Genomic DNA, 17,290 nt, shown 5'->3' on the forward strand with positions numbered 1-17,290 from the left:
ATTAAATTTATAGTGTAAGGAAAGCATCTTATGTTTCAGTCCCTTCTCATTCCAAGATCTTCTTTCACAAAACACCCATGCACTTCTAAAATTCTGTTCCCAAAGCTTTGCCTGACTTTTCCATTTCACGCCCTGCAATAAATGAAATTTTCATTCAAATCTCTTACCTTGAAATATTAAATATGAGTCCCATAATATTCTTTTAAAAATAAAAAAGGCTAATCTGAAAAATGGATCTTTTTTCTCTAAAAGTAAATGTAAAGATTAGCAGATCTACCTAAGCAAACAGTCATAACAAGGTATATTAGAGGATGATAAGAATTAAAGTATGTTTCATTACTCTAGTTATAACATGATTTATCCATGCATTAGATCACCAATCTATAGAACTGAAAAAAAATTGAAAGTGATCTAATCCAAATTTTTATTGACAGCAGAATCTACATTCCTGAGATGAACATTCTGCTTAAATGTTTAAACATTTCGAGATATTCTACTGATAAACAATTATTATAATTCAGAAGGAGGTGTTTTTTAAAATGTACCCCTGCTATGGAAACTGCACTAATTGCCAATATGTTTCTGGATGCAATTCAAGATACTGGTTATCCATTGGTGGGTTTCAATTTTTTTTACTACCGGTTTTGTGGGCGTCTTGGTGGGCATGGCAGGGGAAGGATACTGCAAAATCCCCATTCCCTCCCCACCCCACTTTACTCCATGGACACTCCAGGTATTTCATTTGCCACTTCTTATCCTGGAAATCCTCAATAAATTGGGAAGCAGCCAATCCTTGAATCAACAGAAAGAGGACATTATGGGGTAATCTTGCAACTGCCAGCAACCAGGTACTTAACAGAACTGCCTACAAGATTACTGAGAAGGCCTCTAACTACATGCCAGAAATCATCCGTATCCATAAAGAACCCAGAGGAGAGCATCCTAATTAGTCTGTTTATTGTACAAAAGTTCATGGCAAGCATCCATACATTCATGGCTGTAATGTATATGGGAATGAGTCGGGAGGCAGAAGGAAGAGCTGCAGCCTAGATAAGTCTGATAAACAAAATCTGAGCCTGAAGGAGGAAGGATGCTGACAGCATCTCAGTAGGCATCCTCCCTAGCTTTCAGAAGAGTAAAAATGAAAGAAGGGTGGAGCACTTTAAGATTTGCAAGACTGTTGTGAGCTTTGCAATGTAGTCCATATAATAAACACAACCAGGACTACTAGCTTACATTAACAGAATTTTACAAGTCTGAAAGTTACTTACATGTAGTAAATTTCAACAACCAGTGCAAATGAAGGGAGAAAGTTGCAAATGAAGAAGGAGAAAGCTTATATTCTACTCCTGGGTTTCTTAAACTCTTAAATTTAAGGGTGCTTAATCCAATAGAATTAAAGACTACCGGTACTTCAAGACAAAATGTTCATACTTGGCTAGACAGAAAGAGATGTAAGAAGGCAGTTTCAAATACAGAATCTGTGAATAGTAAAGCATTAGTTGGAGCAGGATTGGTGCCCTTGGTTCCATTTTGAGCTCTGAAACTTCTACAGCAGGATAAAATGTGGAAGAGCTTTGATTTATTTATTTATTTTCTCTGTTGGTTCTTGTGGTAGATTCTCAGCTTCTAATTGACTAGTTTCCTATTTATTAATTGTTCAGTAAAAAATTATTGGTTCATCTAGGCTCCAGCCTAACAAGTCTTTCATTATAATTGCTACATGCTGCATTCTGGGGTTAGAGTTGTAGGCTTAGATTTCTTTTTTATGTGTAACAATGAAGTATTGTTCTAGCTTTTGTTTTAAAAAAACAACCCTTGCCTTAACTTTGCTGAGATGGCATCAGCTGGAGAAAATGCAACTGATCTTATGGTTTCATTGGAATGAAAAAGCTAGTTCTAACTATCAAGAAAGAAAATATTTTGAAGTTTAAGATAGCTCAAAAACAGGCCTCTTAATCCAGATTTAATTTTCTAAATAATGCTATAATTGGACTGTTTTTCAGTTAAAACAAAAATATGTCAAATCCCTTTGAATGCCATCAGAGTAGTAGGTACTAAGCTCCATCAAAGAACTTGTCAGTTTTATTCAGTTGTCTAATCTAGAGCTGATGAATTTATCAGATTTGAGGGGGGGGCAGTAAGTAAAGTAGCAGACAGGAGGGATTTGAAACTTTGGTGGCCTTGTTGTGTGTTCATTAGTTCCAAAATAATAATTTGCTATTAGCGTTACTTTCTCCCAGCTTACAATGATTGCCTTTAATAAAAGGTGCTTAAGTCAAGTATTACCAATCTTTAAACCATGAAATGTTCAGAAAGTTTTAGCTGTCTTATATACTAGAAATATTTTGCAAGTCCATACAGAACAAAGTCATTTATTGACTTTTGAATGGATACTCAATTTTTTTTTAATTTAGTCTTCACATTTGGTATACATTGGGAAGGAAGGAGGGAGGGAAGGAAGGAAGGAAGGAAGGAAGGAAGGAAGGAAGGAAGGAAGGAAGGAAGGAAGGAAGGAAGGACATATATCAAATACTTTAGAAGATAGTATCAAAATATTCAGGATAATATGGAATAAAAACTATCAAGATGAATTTCAACAGAAATAGATGCAAAGTCCTAAATTTGGTTAGGAAAAATCAAAGACACAAGTATAGGATAGGAAAAATCATATCAAGCAACTGTACATGCCAAAAGAATACAGATTTCTTTGTGGATCGCAAACTGAACATTAGTCAACAGTGCAAAGAGAGAATTTTCATAGTCATCTTGATCGGATTGGTCTGGAATCACAGACTAGGAAGAGCATTGATTGACCATCACTCAATGAATTATTTGTGCCTATCTGCCAAAAAAAAAGATGAATTTTGTAGCAAATATTTTGGAGGACTAAATTATAGCACAGAATAAGCATTTCACCTTCATATCAAGTGGTGTTTTGTACTGGCCAGATCTCATAGAAAAAATCTATATGATTGCTAGAAGTCCAAAACAACTTGATAGCACATAACCAGTCAATGAGCTGAAATTGGCTACATCAACACTGGGAATGGGCAAGCCTCTCATGGAAAGTCTAGAGAAACTGCAAAGCTGTTCAAGGCAAAGAACATTTCCTCCAAGTCCACTTAGTTCTCCTTTTAAATGATTCGATCAACTTTTCAGTGGCATCAACTCAGGGAATTTAAAAGAGCTATTTCTTATTGCAATAAACATGTGGGATTTTTTTAAAAAAATCACAGAAGATATTTGTTTTATGCCAGAAAGTGTTTGTGGAAGGGGAAGGGAAGGGGAAAGAAAAAGGCAGAAAAAGAAAAACATAAGGAACAGTGGCATCCATAACAAACTGTGATAAGAGAATGTGATGTTATCACCCAAATGTCACAATTATGTACTTACGTATTTGTATCAGGCATTGCGACATACAGTAAGTTGCAGCATTTGCATGATGAGTTCATCATGCAAATGTTGTCTTTTCCCTCGCCGCCCACTTGATGCCCATGATAGAAATGCAAATATCATACAAGCCACAGGTATTTGAAGGTCAAGCCTCTATTGCAGACTCTGCAAGGCTTAGAAGTGGAGGCAATAAACAAACTCAGGTTCAAAGAGTATCCTCTTGCTTGCCAAAACCAATGTTTTCCTTTTAACATACCATATTATTGTACATTCTTCTTTTTCCCAGCATATTCCCACAGGTCCAGGGCCTGCTTTTTGGATCATTGAATAACACTTTGCCGTGGTCAGCTGCATCTCCAGGGTGCAAGCCAGGGGCTTGCATATCTTTGTTGATGGTGTCTTGCCATCTCTGTTTTGGATGCCCGCAAGGTTGCCAGCCATTGACTTTTAGTTGATAGGCAGTCTTGGCCAAGGTGGAAGATGCTGCTTTCTGGACATGTCCATATCAGTGGAGTCGACTTCTCTCATCTTCTCTATAATTGGTGCCACACCAAACTGTTGTTGAATTGTGTCATTTGTGATGTGGTCAAGAAGGAAGATGCCCGATATCCAACGGAGCATTCAGATTTCCATGGCATGGAGATAGCTTTTGGTCCCTGTTGTTGCTGCCCAGCATTCATGCCATCAAGTGCAACAGGGTGGATGGTTGTTTTGTTATTATTGTACATTAAGTATATACTATTATAAATAGCTTACTATGAAATACTGTACTACTAGTAATACATATTAATGTACTATATTTTTTAAAATAAAACATGCAATTACTTTGTTTTTTTGTGTTGCCATTACTAAAATTTTAAATTACTAAATTGCTGCCCTAAATTTCACATTTCCTACAGTTATATTTTTCCTTTGAAAAAAAACTTTCCAGGAAGACTTTTCTATTAAGCACTTGACTTGTCCACCCAGAAACATCTGAATGTTTGCCATGGAAGCTCTCTATCTGTGAAAGATCTGGGACACACAGTTTGCATTCATCCTATTTTGCCTCCTTGTTGCTTTTCTGTCTGTTTCAGAATCACTCCCAAATTATTTTCCCCTCACAGTAATCTTCTGCCCTTTGCCTATCAGGATGAGCTCTCTAAATAACTCCATATCACTTACTGATGTGAATTGTGATATTAGCTTCAATAAAAGCTAGGACATCTTGCAGAATTTGGTCAAAAAAAGTCAAGTGGTAAATGAAAATCTCTTATTAAGGACCTGATGTTTTAATGGCCTTATTGTTTCAAGATTGGCAAATAACATTTTAAAAAAAGAATTAGTATTCTAACCATAGTCTGAGATCATGTACAATAATCTTTCCAATCCGATAGCTTTGGAATAAATTGGAGCTATATTTTCCTTAAATTGTCAAACCACGTCATTATTCCACTCTGGAATTGTGTTTCTTCCAACATATCTGGAGGTCACAGCTGGAGTTGAAGTCAGCAATAAATATTAAGCACAAATATAGGTAAAGGTAAAGGGTTCCCCTTGCATATATGTGCTAGTTGTTTCCAGCTCTAGGGAGCGGTGCTCATCTCTGTTACAAAGCCGAAGAGCCATCGCTGTCTGAAGACATCTCCGTGGTCATGTGGCCAGCATGACTAAATGCTGAAGGTGTATGGAACGCTGTTACCTTCCCACTAAAGTGGTCCCTTTTTCTACTTGCATTTTTACATGCTTTTGAACTGCTAGGTTGGCAGAAGCTAGGACAAGTAACAGGAGCTCATTCCATTATGCAGTGCTAGGGATTTGTACCACTGAACTGCCAACCTTTCTGATCAACAAATTCAGTATCTTAGCCACTGAGCCACTGCGTCCCTAAACACGAATATGGTACAATCCTAATCCTGAACATCAGCTAGGGGACACCAGCTATAACAGGAAAAACAATCTTAAATTGAATCAGTTTGCAAAACTAAATTTAAACGAAACTCTGCTGACACTTTTTCCAAAAAAAAAAAGGTATAGAAAGACATAAGCCTTCATGAGCTGTTAGTTGGAAAAGGTGCTTCCAGATACCTAATTTGAGGCTACCATACACTAACTTGAATGTCCTCCTACAATGTAAGCTAGACTAGGTACCCTTTTCAGATGAGCCCCTGGAAAAAAAAGTTAGGATAGTGCTGTAATTTAAGCATGTAAACTATATATTTCAAACTCTTCATTCTTAAAGAGAAGAATGGAACCTGCAATTTATATTTAATCTAACCCAGGAGGGATAAAAAGCCTTTGTTAAGATGAAAATCTTATGACAACTGTTGTACTTGGTGCTCTCCAAGGTTCTTCAATTCCAGCCTTAATTAGCCACAAATAGTCATTCATCATGCCCCGTGGGCTCCCACTTGTGGCCAAGACAAGATAAACCACCATTTGTCTAAAAATAAAACCTTGGAGGGGAAAAAAAAATCTATCCCAACCCATGTTCCATGAGAGGCATATAACACCTGAAAAAGCTCCCTGCTAGTTTTCTCTTCTAACCTCAAACATGCCAATACCTAAAAGGAGCCAACCGACCAAAATCAACCAGACATTGTAAGAAGATTTTGACTCTAAGATTTGCAAGATGACATTCTCGGTAAAGTCATTTTCTGTTTTCAAATTGTTCTCATTTTTCAAATTCTTATTTATGCTCATTGTGTGGTTTTTCCTTCAAAGGCATATAAAAGACAAAGGATCCATTCTCTCAATTAGTTTGAACAGATAGTGAAATGGATCTGAGGGTGCCTACCTTAAATCATCCTTTCTCTGGAAAGTCACCATGAGGACACAGTTAGAAATCCTGTCCAAAGTAAACTAGTCATTGCAGCAAGACATTATTTTACTTTAAATCAGGGGTGGGATTCTACAGGTTTGCACCTATTCACTAAAACCAGTTGTTAACATTCTAAGCAGTTCCGAGAACCAGTTGTTAGAAGAAATTACTGGCCTAATCCTGTAAGGAAGGCAGGAAGGAAACATTCTGGTGTTGCTTACAGAAACTGCCTCTCCATTAACTCTTATTACGTTCTTGGCAGGACTAGACTTCCTGTCTCTGGAACTTCTCTGGAGTTCTTTTTTTCCTCCTTTGCTGGTACTTTGCTTTTGTGGAGTGACCATTCAAAGTTACAATGGCACTGAAAAAAGTTTTCACACTTACGACTGTTGTAGCATCCCCACAGTCATCAGAGGCCAGGCGAGGAGATGCGCGCCTTGATGTGAGTGATATTGAGTTGGCCATGTCCAGCCAGTCACATGACCACCAAGCCATGCCCACCAACTAAGCCATGCCCACAGAACCGGTTGTTAAAAAAATTGAATCCTACCCCTGCTTTAAATCCAAGATACAAAGCAACAGGTGAAGATGAATTTATCCTGCAGAAGTCCATGTAACACCAAGACATTGGAGTCTTGGAGTGCCACTTCCCACATGAACAACACACTTCTTGACAACAGAGAACATGGAGAAGTGCATTTTCCATGTTCTGCTACCCTCAGATTTACTCGATAAATCAACAAACTAATGATTGATTCATCTTTTGGTCTTTGGGACTTTCTTCTCCAACATGTTTCAGATGTTTTATTTTATTATTTGTGTTGCTGTTTTTCTAATTGCTATTTTAAAATTACTCTTATAGACTTTTATATATAATATTTTGTATATGCCACTTTGAATACATAGAAAGATGTCTCTAACTAATTAATGTAAGTGAATCAGAACTGGAAGAAGCTATTGGCTATCAAATTCAACATTGTGCCCAGTGCAAGAATTCAGATTTAAAAATCCTTCAGAAAAATTACCCATTCTCTACTTAAACATATCCACCAAAAAGGAACTGACCAAGCAATACTAAACCCCTCTGTTTACTTGCCTCCTTACCCTATTGGTCTTTCTTCTCCCACAATTGATACCATAAATGAACTTGTCTGGGAGAAAATAGCAAGACAGATTGCCTGGGCATTGAAAGGTAGGTGTACAGCAGTAAATTCACTTTAAAAAATATACATGAAGCAAACAAAATGTTTAAAAGTTATTGAATTGAATTGAATTGAATTCTTTGTTGGCCAAGTGTGGTTGGACACACAAGGAATTTGTCTTGGTGCAAATACTCTCAGTATACATAAAAGAAAAGATACATTCTTCAAGAATCATAAGGTACAACACTTAATGATAGCATAAGGATACAAGCGACAAAGTTACAGATATACAGTTACAAGTGGGAGGGGATGGGTGATAAGGAGTGATGAGAAGATTAATAGTAATAGTAGTGCTGACTTTGTAATAGTTGAACAATGTTGAGAAAATTATTTGTTTAGCAGAGTGATGGCATTCGGGGAAAAACTGTTCTTGTGTCTAGTTGTTCTGGTGTGCAGTGCTCTATAGCGTCGTTTTGAGGGAATTATATTTATGTAGTTATTTACCAAGCACATTTAAATTATATTAAAGTAACCAAAATATCTTTACAATCCCCAAGGCATGTCACAACTTTTGAGCACCCGTAATGTTTGGAAATTGAAAGTTGAATAATTTGACATGCTCTAAACATATACAACATTTTAAACGATTAAAATATGCTTGCTTTCTTCAGATCTAATTTATTTCATAGCCTCATCTCACTCTCACCATCCTTTACAGAACTGGATAGCAAGTTATGTTGATTTGCTTTGTTTTATTGATTATTGGGGTGAAATATATTAAGTTAAACACCTCAATGTACTTAGGGCTGTAGCTTATTTATCTGTTAACAAATTCACCTCCTAAAGTCAGATTTAGTTCATGGAAAGATAGATAGCACTAAAAAAACCAAACCCTGATGTTGCAATTATTCAAGTTTTCTCAACCTACACACTTCTAGCAAACACATTTCTATTCTCCGTGTCATTCTTCTTAATTTTCTGACTGGTATTATTGATTCCTTAATGCTAAAACAAATGAGGTGGTTCATGCCTCACAAATGAAAGCAAATATACACGTTCCAGAATAATGTTGAAGGATCCAATCTGGGTCAGTCATTGGGACCAGAGCTTCCGAGTTTTCCAACTCATGTTGGAGTTCATCCTCAGGGAATGTGACACATTCCAGTAGAGAGAAGTTTTATTTATTTTATTTATTTATTTATTTATTTGATTTGATTTGATTTGATTTGATTTGTCATTCACTTACAAGATAATAGGTATAAGTATAAACATAATTATGAATTCATGAAATAGATACATATAAGAAAAATAAAAAGAAACAATAGGACAGGGATGGTAGGCACATTTGTGCACTTATGTACGCCCCCTACAGACCTCTTAGGAAAGGGGTGAGGTCAATAGTAGACAGTCTAAGGTTAAAGTTTTTGGGGTTTGGGGAAGAAAACACAAAGTCAGGTAGAGTATTCCAGACATTGACCACTCTGTTGCTGAAGTCGTATTTTCTACAGTCAAGTTTGGTGCGGTTTACCTTGAGTTTGTATCTATTGTGTGCTCTTGTATTGTTATGGTTGAAGCTGAAGTATTCATTGACAGGTAGGACATTGCAATGTATGATTTTATATAATATACTTAGATCAGACCGACGATGGCGTAGTTCTAGTTTTCTAGGTCTAGAATTTCAAGTCTGGTGGCATAAGGTATTCTGCAATGAGTAAAGGGGTGGAGAACTCTTCTTGTGAAATATTTCTGGACTTTCTCAACTGTGTTAATATCAGATATGCAATGCGGGTTCCAGACTGATGAGCTGTATTCGAGTATCTGCTCTTTCTTCAGAGAAAGGATAGAAAAAAATAAATTATTTACACAATCTAAAGATGTATATGTAAACAAACTTTTAACTTCTTAGCAGGACTTCCCTTCCCTTTCTTCCACCTTTGCCCCTCATATTGGACATTGTTTTATAGACTCCCCAAGTTCCTGGGGAAATTTGAAGTTACATAGTAGCCCCTTTATAGAATCAAAAATAAAAGGATTGGGAGGGACCATGTGAATCAACAATTTGGCCAGTACAGAAAATATGGAATCCTGGAAAAGATGGTCATCTAGCTTTTGTAGTAAATTTTCTGTACTATCCACCAATTTCAGCAACTCTATAAGCACCCATCATAATGTTTCTACGCTTAGTGCCTAGATTTCTGGTTTAAAAGAACTGTCTATTTTTAGCATTAAAAATAAGAACCTTTATTTTTACTGGACTCTTCAAAGTCTAACTATCTTTTTATGAAAAATGTTGGAACACATTTTGTTTTGAAACAGGCTTGTTTATCCTTCATTCATGTGCTGGAACTCTTCTCTTTACTGTCTCATCTGTCCCTGCTGATTAATAGCCCCCCTAGCTGAAAGTTTCATTCTTCTTTTGAACCTAATGTGTGCGGTATGGGGCATCTAACATATTCTATATAGGATATGACATTTTAAAATGATATAATTGACTACATTTCATCTAAGTAGGATGTTCGAAAGCAATGTGGTTTGAGCAATGTGGTTATTTCTGGCTTCTGAAGTTGTAACAGAATGTTCATTTGTCCAGCTGAATCATGCTTTTATTACCATTATTGCTCTTTTCAAAACCTATAACAAAATCAAATTCAGGATCTCATAGACTAGTATATCTCTATCTTAAAAACTTTAAGATGACTGGACTTCAACTCCCAGAATTCTGGGAGTTAAAGTCCTTACATCATAAAGTTCACAAAGTTGAGAAACATTATTCTAGGTTGTAAAAAGTGAGGAACAACTGTATCTTCTTTTCGGATAGTGCCATTTTGTCAGCATAAATAATAGCCCATACGATGACAATAGAATGCTAGTTACTATTTTATTAAAATAGTACATTATGCATGACATAATAATATGAAAATTAAAAGAACTCTTTGTTATTTACAAAACCACTGCTGCCAAATAAAAAAAAATCATTGGTCACTCCCATCTACTAGTTTCAGAATAAGAATGTTGCAAAGAAGTATATTTCTTAAGGATTTCTGTCAATTTTCTGTAGTAGTGAGGGAGAAAGATACTGGTTTGTGTAGAACTTGACATTTTTAATAAGCAACTGAGAATATAACACCAATTGCCCTGAAAAAGCTTGTTTTTTAAATTAGTCAAAGGATTAAGAGACCACCAAAATTGTAGTATTTTAAAAAGTTGATAATGCAATTCTCTGGCCTTTACTATCTGACATTGAAATTCTTAAACACTTTAAATTCTTTTTGTTGGCATTTTTCTTTTTTCCTTCAAAAGAGACAAGTAGGGAGACTTCCGGTCGACATCACTGCGAGAACAGCTGGAAGATAGTGGGCTCTGAGTCCTGCAAAATCCAGCTGGTAACCGCTGTCGGAAGACCTTTCGTGGTCATAGCTGCCTTGGAGGAGTGGTAAGGAAGGAGAGATAACTCATTGACCACAAGAAAAATTGTAATTTCCTCATTAGGTCCAAAGCAAGCTCTCCGTGAATGACAGCAGGGACAATGGCCATTTTCAGGCTGTAATGAAGCAGGGACAATCGGGATCATAACAATTGTGTTGGAGCGGTGAATGGACAGAGCATTTAAACTGGGCGAGAAATTTACCAACTTTTACCCTAAAGATTGGACGTAACAACAAGATATTAAAAGATAACTTCTAAGCTTAAAATAGTGGCAGATAGATACATGGAGATAAAGAACATTGAAAACAAAGAGGTGAAAGAAACCTCAGATAAGTTAATAAAACAGAGAAAGCTGAGAAAAAGCCTAAACAATTTGAAAAATGATTTTTGGGAGAATTTATTTGGACTATTTGTATTTTTAAACCCTTTGGATTTGATTGGGAATTCAGCTGTTTTTCACAGACTATTTAACATTGGATTTGGGCTAAGAGAGCCATCTGCTGGAGGAAGAGAGTACTACAGCACTTAGCCGCAGTCTTTTAGAGAAAACTATCTCAATACACACAAAGGTTTGTCTGAATCGTACATTATATAGGTATCAGAAGTATGCTTCCTTTGGATAAGTGGTAGATACAACACCTTGTACAAGAAGGAGTCACTTTGGCAAGCTTTTGGGATCCGACATTACTTCCAGATGTTCAGATGACTCTAGAAGCTGATAGGTCAGCTATCTCACTACCACCTAATCTGATAGATGCCTTACTCACTGTCTAATTAGAATTTAACACAAGATATCAATCATTTGGAAAGTACAGTATTGCAAACATCACAGCCGGCTTCCTTTCCGATTACATTAGGTCACATTAATAGTTATTGAACAAATTTTCAATTTGTTTCTGGGCTGTTTTAAAGTACTGGTGATTTTCTACAGGTCTTCAACAGTTTAGAGCCAGAAAACATGAATGCTAAGGGATCAAGAGGGATGTGTTTGGTGAGATGACCAACGTTTGTTTACTTATTTTAAATGGCATCCCGTTTTTTTTAAGATGGCATCCCAATTTTCAAATTCAAATTCCCCTTCAATAAGAATCAACTAATTCTCTTGTCCTGGCATTGGCTCAAATATTCTTTCTCAAGCTACTCTAGAAATTCTCTTAGGCGGTAGCCTAATATGCACTTGAGTAGTCACAGAAAGGAAGACTCAAGAAAGCCACATCCCGCAAGCAGAAATCTATTTCTGGGAGGAAATAGGAGGAAGGAACCCAACCCACCCCATGCACCCTTTTCCATTCTCCTGTGTACACTCCCCCACCCATACCACCCTCCCCATGTTCCCTCCCCAACCCATGTGGCACCTGTTACACACCTACACCTTCCCAATTCATCACCCCCAATACTTCTTCTCCAACCTGTGGGGCACCACTTGGGCAATCCCACACATCCTCCCTGTGGTTACAATCCAACCTAGTTTTACCTCTGAAACATTTTGATGTGGCTATAGACTTCATTAGACAAAATAAGATGCTCCAGTATCCCAGTGAAATTACCTATTTATTCCTGGGTAGCACCAGGAGGATTGTATAAACTGTTTCAACTCCTTTCCTCAAAACGACGCTATAGAGCACTGCACAACAGAACAACTAGACACAAGGACAGTTTTTTCTCGAATACCATCACTCTGCTAAACAAATAATTCCCTCAATACTGTCCAACTATTTACAAAGTCTGCACTACTATTACTATTAATCTTCTCATCACTCCTTATCACCCATCCCCTCCCACTTGTGACTGTATGACTGTAACTTTGTCGCTTGTATCCTTACAATTTATACTGACTTTTTGCTAGGATGATTTGATTGCTTATTGTACCCTATGACTATTATTAAGTGTTGTACCTTATGATTTTTGACTCTTGATGAATGTATCTTTTCTTTTATGTACACTGAGAGCATTTGCATCAAGACAGATTCCAATCACGCTTGGCCAATAAAGAATTCTATTCTATTCTATTCTATTCTATTCTATTCTATTCTATTCTATTCTATTCTATTCTATTCTATTCTATTCTATTGGAATTCTAATCTCCATTGGCTGCCATGTTTCAAAACTGTTAGAGCTTATTATTAGTTGAAAGAACACCTCTGAACGGAAAGTTTCAAATGTAAAGAGACTGAGTAAAAATTATCTAGGTTCTTCTTCTCTTTGCAAGAGATGTGGAATATTTAAAAACATTATGAGTAATAATAGTATTGGTTTTAAAAAATTCTAGTACTTGGCCACATAATTTATAATGCTGGATGGAAGGATTGTAGTCCTTTGGTTCCAAGTATTGCAGCTCTCTAGGTATTCCATTAGATTATTCATTCAGCAAACCCTAGAGAAAATATGTAAATTTTAAGGCTACAAAGAAAGGCATCTTTGCTTACCACTTAGAAGACTTTTGAATTTTATATTAAACTAATAACAGAAGGACCTTTTTTTCTGTTGGAAGAAGGTTTGTAGAAATTTTGCTAAATTCTCATAAATACAAGTCAAGAATCTTTTAAAAATCATGTCTGCAGCAGAGTGATTAAGCTTTTGTCATTGGTCAGATTTCTGATTCGGAAAAGTTGTGAGAGTATGTTAATCTTGAAATAATTTTTTTCTGGGTTTTTTTTAATGTGTGCATTATCATGTGCATTTCCATGTACCATGTGGCATGTTATGAAATATTTTCTTGTGAGGAGTTGTTGGTGCTGCTTTCATTCATAGCTTTGTTAAAATTATCCTGATTTTTGGTGTGCTGTATTGCAGAAGGAATGCTTCTTCATTAAGATAATCCTTAAGAATTTGTTGCAACAATGCACCAGTGAATGGGTTTTGCAAAGACAATGGGATGACTAATTTCTTCTGGAAAAATCACAACTTGGAATTCACAGAAGAGCTATAATGGAATATATTCCAACTGCAGTTTCACACAGTGGGGAAAAAAGAAATGTTGGAACTCTGTCTCTGTGTGCCTAGGTATGTGAGAGCTACTTCACACAGGTTTTTTAAAAACAGAATGTGAAGTTATCTAGATTGGTACATAAAGTCCTCCAAAGGACTCAGTAGTATAAATAGCAGAAAAGATTTGTGCCATTTTAAAGGCAACAAAGCTTTATTTATAAGCTCATGTGGATCACAGATGCATAGAATATACTCCTGAGAACCAAACTGTGTTCCATAAAAGTTTGTGATAATCATGAAAAAGATTTGGAAAAAGTGCTTTGAATCTTATGCAAATGCAGCATCTTTCTACTGTTCATTAAAGGAGATTTTCCATTTTTTTAAGGATTCTTTGTGAACTTAAAATGAGCACTGCTGCTTTAACAGTTGCATGAATTTTAATGGATTCTTGAAATTTAAGGAATCTTGTTTTGAGGGCTAGAGGGAAGCCAGAAAAAGACTGGCTTTGTAATGAATAGCAGAGAGCTGTTGTTCAAATTGTTTAAATATGGACTCTAATCAGTATTTAAAACACATATGACTCTAATCATTTAATTGTGAAACATTAACTTGCTACTACTCTGGAAGGGACCATTTAAATTAGATTGTCTTTATTTCTTTAGGCTCCAGGCTCCAACCTCACCCTATCCCAAACTTTGGGTGGGAAGCCAGTTCTTTACTGCCTTCCAGAAGGCTAAGAGGGATGAGGCCTGCTGGATCTCAGAGGGAAGGATATCCAAAAGGCAGAAATTGTTACAGAAGAAACAAGCCTTCAAAGATGTGCCCATCTTTATGGAATGGACGAATGACCCCTCAGGGAGTGGAGCAGAGGTGGTATTCAGCAGGTTCTGACTAGTTCCGGAGAACCGGTAGCAGAAATTTTGAGTAGTTCGGAGAACCGGCAAATGACTGGAGATTTCACAGGATCCTTCCCCTGCCACACCCACCAAGCCATGCCCACAGAACCGGTAGTAAAAAAAATTGAATCCCACCACTGGAGTGGAGGTCCCACAAATAACTTGGCCCCATGCCATGAAGGGCTTTAAAGATAATAAAAAGCACCACATAAAACAAAACAAAACTGGGGGCCAGTGCAGCTTGCACAACAGCAGTTAACATGGGCAATCCAATTGTAATTCTTAGTGAACCAGGGAGCAACTTTTGACCTTGTTGCTATTGCTTTTCCTAGGTTTCTTGCTAAGGGTTGTCATGATGAGCCTGTGTCCCTGCTCCAGTCAGCCTGAATGTTGCACCTCTTGAGGTTCTACTTCTTGCAGAAGAGTCCTAGCAATGGAAGGCCAGCATGCAAAAGAGCTTTCAGACTTCTGAAAATTCACTGTGGGATGGAGAGACTGAATTGGGACTGTAGCCAAACTTGGATGTGAAGAGGGAAAAAAAAGAACAGGAGAGGAGAGGAATATCTATGCTTAATGAAGAGTATGTGTGCCCATGCTTGGGCAAAGTATTGTTTCACTAAAAATACAAGGGGAAGGAAAAAAAAGAAGCAGAAATTGGATATTACCTGGTTTGGGGACAGAGGGAGAATTTCAGCTTTGAAATCCTTCATCCAAATCCAGAATTTTAACTCTTAACAACATAAGAAGCAAAATCATTTTAGCCAGAAATTCTTGGAGATTCCTTTTCTGATGATACCAGATCAGGACATTAGTATTTGCTCTATTTCTCATGCAGTAGAAATACAAAAACTATTTCAATCTCCGTGGAATCTTCCATTTATTTGTTCTATTTACCTAAATAATAAATTGTGTTTGTAATTCTTTCTTCCTAGCAACATTTTATCTTCCCAGCAACACTGTGAGTGAGGTTAAGTTTGGATGAGCAATAAAATAGGATTTGGATAAAGTAAACCATCATATGGTCTATTTGGTTTTGTTTCAGCAGATTGCCTGAATTCAACCACTGTAGTTTGTAAAACATGGTTTATGGACATATTGCTTGTTTCAGAATATTGTGGGAAGCCACCCAAAAACCATCTTTTAAACAAACCATGACTTACTGGACTGAGTGGAAAGTAGACTCTGGATTTCCTAGTCTTAATCTAGCACTCATAACCATTACACTCATTTATTCTCCTTTAATATTAAAATTCAACTCTGATTGTTCTTTGCAAGAACAGATACTGAAGGACAAATACTTTGTCCACCGAATAAGAAGAGAGGACTCATTGGAAAAGACCCTGATGCTGGGAAAGATTGAAGGTAAAAAGAGCCGTGGTGGCGCAGTGGTTAGAGTGCAGTACTGCAGGCCGCTTCTGCTGATTATCGGCTGCCTGCAATTTGGCAGTTCAAATCCCACTAGGTTCAAGGTTGTCTCAGCCTTCCATCCTTCTGAGGTGAGTAAAATGAGGACCCAGATTGTTGGGAGCAATCTGTAAAACCACTTAGAGAGGGCTGTAAATCACTATAAAGCGGTATATACTTCTAAGTGCTATTGCTGTTGCTAAAAGGAGAAGGAAATGGGAGAGGATGAGATAATGAGGTTAGATAATGTCAACAATGCAATAAACATGACCTTGGGCAAACTCTGGGAATCAGTGGAGGGCAGGAGTGGGCTGGTGTGCTGTGGTCCATGGGGTCGCAAAGAATCAGACACAGCTTGGTGACTGAATATCAACAAATATTAACATTTGTATACTTTTAGCAGATTTTAAAGAACTGTTTATATTATGCTTACATCTAAGTGTGATAGTTCTTCTCTCCCTCCCCTTTCTATTTTATTTTCACAGTAACATTGCGAGAGAGATTTTAAAAATGGAGATTTTTCTATTCACAAAAAGTTGCAGTATATGATAAATCCTGGTTGTAGTCATTTAAAAACAATCAAGTATTCTTTTGGAACCACTGGCTTTTGCTTACGTGGACAATCCCTTGTTAGAAGGTCTAATTGGATTTTAAAGAAGCTGTGCTGTGCTAACAGAACATGAATGCTTCTTGGAAGTGCCCTCAAGCCTTGCTGCGAATTGTTTTTAATAATTGCTGTATGTATCATAACTCAGCCTAGTCATGCTGATAGGATTTCTGGAAATCTCCAGAATTCCTAGCCAGCATGACTTCCAGTTCAATTTAAAAGGTGCCAGCTTGGAGAAGAAGTGCTAGTACCAAAGAAATATAGGCATATGACTGCTATGTGTATCCATTTATTCATTAATTAAGTTACAGTTATGATTTCCAGGATTTTGCTGTCCCATCTGAGAATAGATTATGGTAAATTTTGACATTGGAATCAAGTCTGGAATGAATGTAGGGGGAAAAAATCTAGCTTAAAACAAAGTATGGCTGGCCTCTTCAAAAAACTAATATTTCTGGGCATCACACTACAATTTAAACTTCGCCAAGCATCCATCTAGCAAAAGTGTTGTGAATGTAACTGCAATTATTTAAGGAGAGAGGGAGAGAGAAAGAGAGAGAGAGAACTTCTTAGCCTCAAATGAACTTTCACCATCAGTCTTGAGACTAACATTGCTAATCAAGAAAAAAATAGGAGGATTTGTTATTCAGTTATTCAGTAAAATGTAGAGAGCTCTGCAACTAGTGTGGTT

The sequence above is a fragment of the Notechis scutatus genome, chromosome 1, assembly GCF_049901735.1.
Source record: "Notechis scutatus isolate UNSWTSFEM ecotype Mainland chromosome 1, rNotScu1.2, whole genome shotgun sequence".
NCBI lineage: Eukaryota > Metazoa > Chordata > Lepidosauria > Squamata > Elapidae > Notechis > Notechis scutatus.